This window comes from Pseudophryne corroboree, chromosome 3 (genome assembly GCF_028390025.1).
Source record: "Pseudophryne corroboree isolate aPseCor3 chromosome 3, aPseCor3.hap2, whole genome shotgun sequence".
NCBI lineage: Eukaryota > Metazoa > Chordata > Amphibia > Anura > Myobatrachidae > Pseudophryne > Pseudophryne corroboree.
Window position 1 is genome coordinate 421,047,668 of NC_086446.1, and position 15,080 is coordinate 421,062,747.

The following is a 15,080-nucleotide window of genomic DNA, read 5'->3' on the forward strand; positions in this document are numbered from 1 at the left end:
CTGAAATGCACCACAGGTATGGATGGATAGTATACGTGACGACACAGAGGTAGGTAGAGCAGTGGCCTTCTGTACCGTACTGCTATATAGTATATACTGGTGGTCAGCTAACTGTGCAAAACTGAAATGCATCACAGGTATGGATGGATAGTATACTTGACGACACAGAGGTAGGTAGAGCAGTGGCCTACTGTACCGTACTGCTATATAGTATATACTGGTGGTCAGCAAACTGTGCAAAACTGAAATGCACCACAGGTATGGATGGATAGTATACTTGACGACACAGAGGTAGGCAGAGCAGTGGCCTTCTGTACCGTACTGCTATATAGTATATACTGGTGGTCAGCTAACTGTGCAAAACTGAAATGCACCACAGGTATGGATGGATAGTATACCTGACGACACAGAGGTAGGTAGAGCAGTGGCCGTCTGTACCGTACTGCTATATAGTATATACTGGTGGTCAGCAAACTGTGCAAAACTGAAATGCACCACAGGTATGGACGGATAGTATACTTGACGACACAGAGGTAGGTAGAGCAGTGGCCTTCTGTACCGTACTGCTATATAGTATATACTGGTGGTCAGCAAACTGTGCAAAACTGAAATGCACCACAGGTATGGATGGATAGTATACTTGACGACACAGAGGTAGGTAGAGCAGTGGCCATCTGTACCGTACTGCTATATAGTATATACTGGTGGCCAGCTAACTGTGCAAAACTGAAATGCACCACAGGTATGGATGGATTGTATACTTGACGACACAGAGGTAGGTAGAGCAGTGGCCTTCTGTACCGTACTGCTATATAGTATATACTGGTGGTCAGCAAACTGTGCAAAACTGAAATGCACCACAGGTATGGACGGATAGTATACTTGACGACACAGAGGTCGGTAGAGCAGTGGCCTTCTGTACCGTACTGCTATATAGTATATACTGGTGGTCAGCAAACTGTGCAAAACTGAAATGCACCACAGGTATGGATGGATAGTATACTTGACGACACAGAGGTAGGTAGAGCAGTGGCCATCTGTACCGTACTGCTATATAGTATATACTGGTGGAAAGCTAACTGTGCAAAACTGAAATGCACCACAGGTATGGATGGATAGTATACTTGACGACACAGAGGTAGGTAGAGCAGTGGCCTTCTGTACCGTACTGCTATATAGTATATACTGGTGGTCAGCTAACTGTGCAAAACTGAAATGCACCACAGGTATGGATGGATAGTATACTTGACGACACAGAGGTAGGTAAAGCAGTGGCCTTCTGTAACGTACTGCTATATAGTATATACTGGTGGTCAGCTAACTGTGCAAAACTGAAATGCACCACAGGTATGGATGGATTGTATACTTGACGACACAGAGGTAGGTAGAACAGTGGCCTTCTGTAACGTACTGCTATATAGTATATACTGGTGGTCAGCAAACTGTGCAAAACTGAAATGCACCACAGGTATGGATGGATAGTATACTTGACGACACAGAGGTAGGTAGAGCAGTGGCCTTCTGTACCGTACTGCTATATAGTATATACTGGTGGTCAGCTAACTGTGTAAAACTGAAATGCACCACAGGTATGGATGGATAGTATACTTGACGACACAGAGGTAGGTAGAGCAGTTGCCTTCTGTACCGTACTGCTATATAGTATAAACTGGTGGTCAGCTAACTGTGTAAAACTGAAATGCACCACAGGTAGGGATGGATAGTATACTTGACGACACAGAGGTAGGTAGAGCAGTGGCCTACTGTACCGTACTGCTATATAGTAAATACTGGTGGTCAGCAAACTGTGCACAACTGAAATGCACCACAGGTATGGATGGATAGTATACTTGACGACACAGAGGTAGGTAGAGCAGTGGCCTTCTGTACCGTACTGCTATATAGTATATACTGGTGGTCAGCTAACTGTGCAAAACTGAAATGCACCACAGGTATGGACGGATAGTATACTTGACGACACAGAGGTAGGTAGAGCAGTGGCCTTCTGTACCGTACTGCTATATAGTATATACTGGTGGTCAGCAAACTGTGCAAAACTGAAATGCACCACAGGTATGGATGGATAGTATACTTGACGACACAGAGGTAGGTAGAGCAGTGGCCATCTGTACCGTACTGCTATATAGTATATACTGGTGGCCAGCTAACTGTGCAAAACTGAAATGCACCACAGGTATGGATGGATAGTATACTTGACGACACAGAGGTAGGTAGAGCAGTGGCCTACTGTACCGTACTGCTATATAGTATATACTGGTGGTCAGCAAACTGTGCAAAACTGAAATGCACCACAGGTATGGATGGATAGTATACTTGACGACACAGAGGTAGGTAGAGCAGTGGCCTTCTGTACCGTACTGCTATATAGTATATACTGGTGGTCAGCTAACTGTGCAAAACTGAAATGCACCACAGGTATGGATGGATAGTATACTTGACGACACAGAGGTAGGTAAAGCAGTGGCCTTCTGTACCGTACTGCTATATAGTATATACTGGTGGTCAGCTAACTGTGCAAAACTGAAATGCACCACAGGTATGGATGGATTGTATACTTGACGACACAGAGGTAGGTAGAACAGTGGCCTTCTGTAACGTACTGCTATATAGTATATACTGGTGGTCAGCAAACTGTGCAAAACTGAAATGCACCACAGGTAGGGATGGATAGTATACTTGACGACACAGAGGTAGGTAGAGCAGTGGCCTTCTGTACCGTACTGCTATATAGTATACACTGGTGGTCAGCTAACTGTGCAAAACTGAAATGCACCACAGGTATGGATGGATAGTATACTTTACGACACAGAGGTAGGTAGAGCAGTGGCCTACTGTACCATACTGCTATATAGTATATACTGGTGGTCAGCAAACTGTGCAAAACTGAAATGCACCACAGGTATGGATGGATAGTATACTTGACGACACAGAGGTAGGTAGAGCAGTGGCCTACTGTACCGTACTGCTATATAGTATATACTGGTGGTCAGCAAACTGTGCAAAACTGAAATGCACTACAGGTATGGATGGATACTATACTTGATGACACAGAGGTAGGTAGAGCAGTGGCCTTCTGTACCATACTGCTATATATTATATACTGGTGGTCAGCAAACTGTGCAAAACTGAAATGCACCACAGGTATGGATGGATAGTATACTTGACGACACAGAGGTAGGTAAAGCAGTTGCCTTCTGTACCGCACTGCTATATAGTATATACTGGTGGTCAGCTAACTGTGCAAAACTGAAATGCACCACAGGTATGGATGGATTGTATACTTGCCGACACAGAGGTAGGTAGAACAGTGGCCTTCTGTAACGTACTGCTATATAGTATATACTGGAGGTCAGCAAACTGTGCAAAACTGAAATGCACCACAGGTATGGATGGATAGTATACTTGACGACACAGAGGTAGGTAGAGCAGTGGCCTTCTGTACCGTACTGCTATATAGTATATACTGGTGGTCAGCAAATTGTGCAAAACTGAAATGCACCACAGGTATATATGGATAGTATACTTGACGACACAGAGGTAGGTAGAGCAGTGGCCTTCTGTACCGTACTGCTATATAGTATATACTGGTGGTCAGCTAACTGTGCAAAACTGATATGCACCACAGGTATGGATGGATAGTATACTTGACGACACAGAGGTAGGTAGAGCAGTGGCCTTCTGTACCGTACTGCTATATAGTATATACTGGTGGTCAGCAAACTGTGCAAAACTGAAATGCACCACAGGTATGGATGGATAGTATACTTGACGACACAGAGGTAGGTAAAGCAGTGGCCTACTGTACCGTACTGCAATATAGTATATACTGGTGGTCAGCAAACTGTGCAAAACTTAAATGCACCGCAGGTATGGATGGATAGTATACTTGATGACACAGAGGTAGGTAGAGCAGTGGCCTACTGTACCATACTGCTATATATTATATACTGGTGGTCAGCAAACTGTGCAAAACTGAAATGCACCACAGGTATGGATGGATAGTATACTTGACGACACAGAGGTAGGTAGAGCACTGGCCTTCTGTACCGTACTGCTATATAGTATATACTGGTGGTTAGCTAACTGTGCAAAACTGAAATACACCACAGGTATGGATGGATAGTATACTTGACGACACAGAGGTAGGTAGAGCAGTGGCCTTCTGTACCGTACTGCTGTATAGTATAAACTGGTGGTCAGCTAACTGTGTAAAACTGAAATGCACCACAGGTAGGGATGGATAGTATACTTGACGACACAGAGGTAGGTAGAGCAGTGGCCTACTGTACCGTACTGCTATATAGTAAATACTGGCGGTCAGCAAACTGTGCAAAACTGAAATGCACCACAGGTATGGATGGATAGTATACTTGACGACACAGAGGTAGGTAGAGCAGTGGCCTTCTGTACCGTACTGCTATATAGTATATACTGGTGGTCAGCTAACTGTGCAAAACTGAAATGCACCACAGGTATGGACGGATAGTATACTTGACGACACAGAGGTAGGTAGAGCAGTGGCCTTCTGTACCGTACTGCTATATAGTATATACTGGTGGTCAGCAAACTGTGCAAAACTGAAATGCACCACAGGTATGGATGGATAGTATACTTGACGACACAGAGGTAGGTAGAGCAGTGGCCATCTGTACCGTACTGCTATATAGTATATACTGGTGGTCAGCTAACTGTGCAAAACTGAAATGCACCACAGGTATGGATGGATAGTATACTTGACGACACAGAGGTAGGTAGAGCAGTGGCCTACTGTACCGTACTGCTATATAGTATATACTGGTGGTCAGCAAACTGTGCAAAACTGAAATGCACCACAGGTATGGATGGATAGTATACTTGACGACACAGAGGTAGGTAGAGCAGTGGCCTTCTGTACCGTACTGCAATATATAGTATATACTGGTGGTCAGCTAACTGTGCAAAACTGAAATGCACCACAGGTATGGATAAATAGTATACTTGACGACACAGAGGTAGGTAAAGCAGTGGCCTTCTGTACCGTACTGCTATATAGTATATACTGGTGGTCAGCTAACTGTGCAAAACTGAAATGCACCACAGGTATGGATGGATTGTATACTTGACGACACAGAGGTAGGTAGAACAGTGGCCTTCTGTAACGTACTGCTATATAGTATATACTGGTGGTCAGCAAACTGTGCAAAACTGAAATGCACCACAGGTATGGATGGATAGTATACTTGACGACACAGAGGTAGGTAGAGCAGTGGCCTTCTGTACCGTACTGCTATATAGTATATACTGGTGGTCAGCTAACTGTGCAAAACTGATATGCACCACAGGTATGGATGGATAGTATACTTGACGACACAGAGGTAGGTAGAGCAGTGGCCTTCTGTACCGTACTGCTATATAGTATATACTGGTGGTCAGCAAACTGTGCAAAACTGAAATGCACCACAGGTATGGATGGATAGTATACTTGACGACACAGAGGTAGGTAGAGCAGTGGCCTACTGTACCGTACTGCTATATAGTATATACTGGTGGTCAGCAAACTGTGCAAAACTTAAATGCACCACAGGTATGGATGGATAGTATACTTGATGACACAGAGGTAGGTAGAGCAGTGGCCTACTGTACCATACTGCTACATATTATATACTGGTGGTCAGCAAACTGTGCAAAACTGAAATGCACCACAGGTATGGATGGATAGTATACTTGACGACACAGAGGTAGGTAGAGCAGTGGCCTTCTGTACCGTACTGCTATATAGTATATACTGGTGGTCAGCTAACTGTGCAAAACTGAAATACACCACAGGTATGGATGGATAGTATACTTGATGACACAGAGGTAGGTAGAGCAGTTGCCTTCTGTACCGTACTGCTATATAGTATAAACTGGTGGTCAGCTAACTGTGTAAAACTGAAATGCACCACAGGTAGGGATGGATAGTATACTTGACGACACAGAGGTAGGTAGAGCAGTGGCCTACTGTACCGTACTGCTATATAGTATATACTGGTGGTCAGCAAACTGTGCAAAACTTAAATGCACCACAGGTATGGATGGATAGTATACTTGATGACACAGAGGTAGGTAGAGCAGTGGCCTACTGTACCGTACTGCTATATAGTAAATACTGGTGGTCAGCAAACTGTGCAAAACTGAAATGCACCACAGGTATGGATGGATAGTATACTTGACGACACAGAGGTAGGTAGAGCAGTGGCCTTCTGTACCGTACTGCTATATAGTATATACTGGTGGTCAGCTAACTGTGCAAAACTGAAATGCACCACAGGTATGGACGGATAGTATACTTGACGACACAGAGGTAGGTAGAGCAGTGGCCTTCTGTACCGTACTGCATATACTGGTGGTCAGCAAACTGTGCAAAACTGAAATGCACCACAGGTATGGATGGATAGTATACTTGACGACACAGAGGTAGGTAGAGCAGTGGCCTACTGTACCGTACTGCTATATAGTATATACTGGTGGTCAGCTAACTGTGCAAAACTGAAATGCACCACAGGTATGGATGGATAGTATACTTGACGACACAGAGGTAGGTAGAGCAGTGGCCTACTGTACCGTACTGCTATATAGTATATACTGGTGGTCAGCAAACTGTGCAAAACTGAAATGCACCACAGGTATGGATGGATAGTATACTTGACGACACAGAGGTAGGTAGAGCAGTGGCCTTCTGTACCGTACTGCAATATATAGTATATACTGGTGGTCAGCTAACTGTGCAAAACTGAAATGCACCACAGGTATGGATAAATAGTATACTTGACGACACAGAGGTAGGTAAAGCAGTGGCCTTCTGTACCGTACTGCTATATAGTATATACTGGTGGTCAGCTAACTGTGCAAAACTGAAATGCACCACAGGTATGGATGGATTGTATACTTGACGACACAGAGGTAGGTAGAACAGTGGCCTTCTGTAACGTACTGCTATATAGTATATACTGGTGGTCAGCAAACTGTGCAAAACTGAAATGCACCACAGGTATGGATGGATAGTATACTTGACGACACAGAGGTAGGTAGAGCAGTGGCCTTCTGTACCGTACTGCTATATAGTATATACTGGTGGTCAGCTAACTGTGCAAAACTGAAATGCACCACAGGTATGGATGGATAGTATACTTGATGACACAGAGGTAGGTAGAGCAGTGGCCTACTGTACCGTACTGCTATATAGTATATACTGGTGGTCAGCAAACTGTGCAAAACTTAAATGCACCACAGGTATGGATGGATAGTATACTTGACGACACAGAGGTAGGTAGAGCAGTGGCCTACTGTACCATACTGCTATATAGTATATACTGGTGGTCAGCAAACTGTGCAAAACTGAAATGCACCACAGGTATGGATGGATAGTATACTTGACGACACAGAGGTAGGTAGAGCAGTGGCCTACTGTACCGTACTACTATATAGTATATACTGGTGGTCAGCAAACTGTGCAAAACTGAAATGCACCACAGGTATGGATGGATAGTATACTTGATGACACAGAGGTAGGTAGAGCAGTGGCCTTCTGTACCATACTGCTATATATTATATACTGGTGGTCAGCAAACTGTGCAAAACTGAAATGCACCACAGGTATGGATGGATAGTATACTTGACGACACAGAGGTAGGTAAAGCAGTTGCCTTCTGTACCGTACTGCTATATAGTATATACTGGTGGTCAGCTAACTGTGCAAAACTGAAATGCACCACAGGTATGGATGGATTGTATACTTGACGACACAGAGGTAGGTAGAACAGTGGCCTTCTGTAACGTACTGCTATATAGTATATACTGGAGGTCAGCAAACTGCAAAACTGAAATGCACCACAGGTATGGATGGATAGTATACTTGACGACACAGAGGTAGGTAGAGCAGTGGCCTTCTGTACCGTACTGCTATATAGTATATACTGGTGGTCCGCTAACTGTGCAAAACTAAAATGCACCACAGTTATGGATGGATAGTATACTTGACGACACAGAGGTAGGTAGAGCAGTGGCCTTCTGTACTGTACTGCTTTATAGTATATACTGGTGGTCAGCAAACTGTGTAAAACTGAAATGCGCCACAGGTATGGATGGATAGTATACTTGACGAAACAGAGGTAGGTAGAGCAGTGGCCTACTGTACCGTACTGCTATATAGTAAATACTGGTGGTCAGCACACTGTGCAAAACTGAAATGCACCACAGGTATGGATGGATAGTATGCTTGACGACACAGAGGTAGGTAGAGCAGTGGCCTACTGTACCGTACTGCTATATATTATATACTGGTGGTCAGCAAACTGTGCAAAACTGAAATGCACCACAGGTATGGATGGATAGTATACTTGACGACACAGAGGTAGGTAGAGCAGTGGCCTTCTGTACCGTACTGCTATATAGTATATACTGGTGGTCAGCTAACTGTGCAAAACTGAAATGCACCACAGGTATGGATGGATAGTGTACTTGACGACACAGAGGTAGGTAGAGCAGTTGCCTTCTGTACCGTACTGCTATATTGTATATACTGGTGGTCAGCAAACTGTGCAAAACTGAAATGCACCACAGGTATGGATGGATAGTATACTTGACGACACCGAGGTAGGTAGAGCAGTGGCCTTCTGTACCGTACTGCTATATAGTATATACTGGTGGTCAGCTAACTGTGCAAAACTGAAATGCACCACAGGTATGGATGGATAGTATACTTGACGACACAGAGGTAGGTAGAGCAGTGGCCTTCTGTACCGTACTGCTATATAGTATATACTGGTGGTCAGCTAACTGTGCAAAACTGAAATGCACCACAGGTATGGATTGATAGTGTACTTGACGACACAGAGGTAGGTAGAGCAGTTGCCTTCTGTACCGTACTGCTATATAGTATATACTGGTGGTCAGCAAACTGTGCAAAACTGAAATGCACCACAGGTATGGATGGATAGTATACTTGACGACACCGAGGTAGGTAGAGCAGTTGCCTTCTGTACCGTACTGCTATATTGTATATACTGGTGGTAAGCAAACTGTGCAAAACTGAAATGCACCACAGGTATGGATGGATAGTATACTTGACGACACCGAGGTAGGTAGAGCAGTGGCCTACTGTACCGTACTGCTATATAGTAAATACTGGTGGTCAGCAAACTGTGCAAAACTGAAATGCACCACAGGTATGGATGGATAGTATACTTGACGACACAGAGGTAGGTAGAGCAGTGGCCTTCTGTACCGTACTGCTATATAGTATATACTGGTGGTCAGCAAACTGTGCAAAACTGAAATGCACCACAGGTATGGATGGATAGTATACTTGATGACACAGAGGTAGGTAGAGCAGTGGCCTTCTGTACCGTACTGCTATATAGTATATACTGGTGGTCAGCAAACTGTGTAAAACTGAAATGCACCACAGGTATGGATGGATAGTATATGTCACAACTGAGGGCCTGAGCTGACGGGAGGCAGCCTCAGTTGTAGGGGCTGAGATGTAACGGAACCTGGGAGGTTGTATCAGACCCCTAGACATGTAAGTAACATGTAGAATAACTGCCCGAAGGCGTGACCACGACAACCAGGATAAAAGTCAATGATGTTTATTATGACAAACTCCGTAACACAGCAGCAGTAAAAGGAAACATAAAAGTCAACAGAGGATAAATACAATTCCTGAGTACTTCAGGGTGGCAAGGGCCACAGGCACTGGTAGTGTGAGACAGTTCTTATAATCTTCTAGTTGGAAAGTCCTTACCAGGCCTGACTGTAGGCAGTATGAAGTTAGATTTAAGGATGCCGCACAGGACTGAGTGGTTTATATTTTAGAGTATAATTGCAAGAGGTTTCCAAGATAATCGACCAGTCAGAAAAGAATTCTGGAATTTATCACCATCTACCAGTAAAATAATTTTTTGTAGATATAAACAGTGATTGTCGATGGTGCTCCCATAGGTCCAATGCATATGTAGTAAAGGAGAAAGAAAAAGAAAAAGAAAAAAAGACCTTTGTTGGGAGCACTCCCACTTGGAAACAATAATGATTTGAGTAATAAGCAATGATATGAAAAATAAAGTAATTAAAATGTAACCTTTAATTGTATTATATTAAAATATTGGTACACCAATTGTGTTAAATCACTCTTAAGTGGCTAATCAATGTGAGCCACCTGGTAAAGCTAAATTGTGAAAATATTGATGAAAGTACAAGGCATTTATTTGGCAGGCCCAGAATACTTGGATATATGGAGTAGGTACTATAACCAAATTAGTGCCGTCAAAAAAACCTACAACACCTGGTATTCCTTAGTGGTCCACCACCTAAGTACTGACCAGGCCCAACACCGTATTGCTTCCAAGATCAGACGAGATTGGGCATGCGCGGTGTGGTATGGTAGTAGATCAGCATTGATATGGCAATTTCTACCACTGATATATAGATGGTAGAGAGTTATTGGTAAGCACCTTGTTACCAAGTTAACCGAGTAATCTCTAAAGAGACAATATATGTTTAACCATCATTGCACCAGAATGTATCCCAAATCTGTAGGTATACGTAGGTTTAAATCATGTGGTCAATAATTTCTCGGCCCGCAGGAAATGCCTGTATGTTTCATTATGTGCTGTGCAGCACCTTTGAGGATGGGTTTATGCTACGGATAAGGCAGATATAGACCACTGTTATACTGATAACATGCCGCAATATTTGTGTATGATCCAAAGAGAAATCGTCTCTTTTGTTAATTGGATCACCCTATTGAAGGGAAAAAGAAGGTTATTGTGAAATTGTAAGCTCAAAGGTTTATAAATATAACTCCTATTATGCCATGATCGAAAATGCAGGACAAAGAATGATATAGAAATTGTTAGGAGAAAGAAAACAAACTTGGAAAGTATGCAAGATGTATAACAATCTCAATTATCCAATTAATGGCTAATTAGTACCATGGTGCCTAACAAAGTATAAGCGTTGTCTTTGAAACAGAAAAATTTGCCACAATAACTCATATAGCATGTATCCACAGTGTGTCTATAATGTATCTGTCTAACATGTCATAGACAGACAGAAATTGCCACAATAAACCCAAAGAGGGGACATATAAATGATCCCCCAAAAGAGCATATGCTAGGTGATTTTTACAATGTGTTTAGCTATGGTATGCACAATAGCTTTATAATCCAGTAAAAACCTGCATATGAATAGGTGCTGATGCGCTATATTGTGATAATTGGCATAACATTTGCCAAAGAGACCAATGCACACTGATTCTTAAATGTGTATGTGCAAGTAGGTTTGACGGGAGATAGTGTAGCAGATGGGACAAAGTAGTACTTATGTTTGCCCGCTCTCAGTGCACCGCTGGCCGCTGAGCTCCAGCGTCAATGTAGTTTGTCTAATCTCCTCTCCTACTAACAGGAGATCGATAGGCAAGTAGGGACAAAAAAAGATACTTAAGTGTTTATCTGCTCGTAGCGCGCCGCTGATCGCCGGGCTCTGGCGTCTGTGCTGCTTATCTGACCTCCTCTCCTGCCGGTCTCTGGTCATGTGAGCGCACTCATCATGACCATCCTGTTCACCTCCCAACGTACGTTTCACAGATTAGCTTGTTCACGGGTAGTGTGAACATGTGGTGTCAGGATCTGGCTTAAATCTATGCAATTAGCCAATCAGGATTATACCTGTTTGATTGTTGATTGTGTTGATTCTGACAAGATTGGTATGAGCTTAAAATTAATTATATAAATAGAACGAACAATTTAGGTGTCCTGCAAAATGTTTGTGGATTAGGATGCCAAGGGGGTTTAATTGTTACAAGCCTTATAGTGTATAGTAGTGGTGCGTGAATGTTGATAAAAGTTTATTTGTATTATATGTGGGGTATAAGTGATTAATTGAAATTGTTGTGTGTGGATATTAGGATGAATTGGATTGAAAGGTAATTAGTGTATAGACTTTGGTGAGTGGATTAATTTTTAATATGGGAATAAGAAGAATAGGAGGGGGGTGGAAAAAAGGGAGGAGGGAGGGCGGGGGGGGGTGGGGTGGCGAAAAATTAATGGGGGAAAGGAAATGTAGTAAGGTTAAATAAGGGGGGTGCTATTACATTATGTAATAGGTGTGACAGTGTGTAATGTGATTGCTGCTGTTATAATTAAAGAAAAATATATAATATTAGTGAATGTCATTAATGGCAGAGAAACTATGTGATTGGCTTAAAGTGCTGATATATTTAAAATCCACTATGTTGGAATAGAAAGAATAATTATGTAAATAAAAATAAGAATTATAACAATTAATGATTATTAAAAAGAGAATAAGGAAATAATGAATTAATCAATCAAATTGGACAATCAAATTGGAAGGAATGCTCCAAAATTCATAGTTTCATTAAGTCCATGTGGATGAAGAGAGTTTAATTTAAATGTCCATCCACATTCCTTTCGTAAGAGAGTGCTGGTCAGGTCCCCCCCACGTAAACCCAATTTCACTTTTTCTAGTCCACAGACCTTAAGTCCATCCCACCGACCTGCATGGTTGGAAAAGAAGTGTCGTGCTATAGAGGTAAGTTGCTTCATTTTTTGTAAGTCCCTGGTGGCATTCCGGATGGATCCAATATGTTCAAGGATTCTTTGCTTGAGGGCTCTAGTCGTCATACCCACATATCTTTGTCCACAAATGCACACAATACAGTAGATCACACCTTCGGTGGAACAGTTGATGAAATGCTTGAATATGATATCTTTGCCATAGCGATCCTGAATGTGGTCTGTCTTAAGGATATATTGACATGCTTTACAGTGACCGCATGGATGTGTGCCAGTGGTAGTCTGTGGTTTGTCACGAGATGATTGGAAATGGCTGGACACCAATCTATCTTTCAAATTTCTTGATCTCCGCCAACTCATGGATACTTGTGGTCCAAGTTTTTCAGATAAAGTGGGGTCCAAATGGAGAATTCCCCAGTGTTTTTGGATAGCTTGTTTGACCTGGTACCATTCTTGACAAAATCCCCCAACGAACCTGATAGTTTTATCCTCTTGTTTCTTTTGTTTCTTATCAAAAATTAAGTGTTCTCTCTGAGTGGTCTGAATGTTTCTACTGGCTTTTTTGATAGATGTATTGCTGTATCCTCTCTCACGAAGTCTGTTCGAGAGGTCTTTGCTTTGTTCTACGAAATCCTGATCATTAGAGCAGTTTCTTCTTAAGCGTAGAAATTCTCCTTTGGGTATATTGTTTATTGTGGGAGGGAAATGGGAGCTGGTTTGATGTAGAAGTGTGTTTGATGATGTCTCCTTCCTGAATAACTTTGTTGAAAGCATGTCATTTTTATCCTTAAAGATGAGTATGTCCAGAAATGGGAGTTCATCTTGACTGATGGCGTGAGTGAGGCGAATGTTAAGGTTGTTGTTGTTTAAATGTTCTATGAACAAGAGTAACATCTGTACATCTCCTTCCCAAATCATCAAAATATCATCGATGTATCTTACCCACATGATGATGTTGGTCGTGAAGATATCATTACTGTCACTGAAAACGAATTCGCGTTCCCACCATCCTAGAAAGATATTGGCATACGTCGGGGCACACGCTGCCCCCATAGCTGTGCCCCTAGTTTGTAGGTAGAATCTCTTGTTGAAGGTGAAGAGGTTATGACTGAGTATGAACTGAAGTAGGTCCGCAAGGAATGTATGGAATTTTTCCATTCCTTCCATGTTCATGAAGTAGTTGACAGCTTCCAGTCCTTTGTCATGGTCGATTGAAGTATATAGTGCCTCAACATCTAGAGAGACTAGGAATTGATTTGCCTCCAGTTTGATATCATGGATCTTGCGAAGAACGTCTGTAGTATCTTGAACGAAAGAGGGGAGACCCATTACATGGTGTCGCAGATGGAGATCGACAAAGATACTTGCTTTTTCCGTCAATGATCCAATCCCTGATACTATTGGTCTACCCGGTGGTTGACACAAGTTCTTGTGGATCTTGGGCAGCATGTAGAATGTGGGGATTCTAGGATGTGTCGTCTGAAGATATTGATATTCTGAAGGTGTTATTGTTCCTTCCTCATACGCATTGGAAAGCATCCTATCGTATAGTGTTTTGTAATTTTCCATGGGATTGAGTAGTATCCTCTGATAACATGTCTGATCTTCTAACTGTCGATATGCTTCCTGTATGTATTGTTCTTGGGGCCATATTACCACATTGCCCCCTTTGTCTGATGGCTTAATAATTACGTCCTGCCAGGATTCAATCTCTCTTAGGGCATCCAGTTCTTTCCTAGTTAAATTGGAATTGCGCAGTCTTCTAGTTTTCTGAAGATGTATATGATCAAATTCCTTGGATACTAATTTGGTAAAAATCTGTACTTCTGGGCTTGTCTGTTCCGAAGGAAAAAATGATGATTTTTTCTTACAAATGAATCTCGTACTGACCTCCCATTGAGGATCTATAGTTGCTGTGGATTCGGATTCTAGTGCCTCCAGGGCTTCCAGAGCTTCTAATTCAGGCCCTGATAGGTCTGGTGCAGTCGTGTTGTCACTTACTTCGGTCTGATTGAATTGTGTGCTTCCCATTTCAGGTGCAGATTTCTTATTGTGGAACTTGGTAAGCAGTAACTTTCTATTGAAAAGTCTCAGATCCTTTTCCCATTTGAATCTATTGAATTTCTCAGTTGGAGAGTATGAAAGACCTTTGCTCAGGACTTGAATTTGCTCGTGATCTAGATTATGTGTTGAGAGATTGATGATTTTGAGTTGTGAAGTAGTGTCGGGTGGATCGGAGGATTCTGGTGTTATCTTCTGCGTGTATTCCGGGGTGGCTGTCTCCTGGGTGGCAGTTGATCCCATTGTTGTTGTTGTCTTCCTCTTCCTCCCCTTCCGCCCCCTCCTTGTCTTTCGTTTGTTGGGTGCCTTGATCCCCTTCCCCTGGGGGGATCCCCTAAAAAATGTTGGTGATGATATTGAGTCAAACTCTCACCTTCCCCTCTGGAATTTGTCGTCAGAGGTGTATTGAAGGTATACTCAGGGAGTTCCTCTGTTCCGGATGTTTCC

The 15,080-nt window shown here is 42.6% G+C and overlaps 1 pseudogene; it reads right to left on the reverse strand.

Moving 5' to 3' along the window:
• Positions 1-10,309: 10,309 nt before the first annotated feature.
• Positions 10,310-10,428, reverse strand: LOC134897001 (5S ribosomal RNA; annotated as a pseudogene).
• Positions 10,429-15,080: the final 4,652 nt, after the last annotated feature.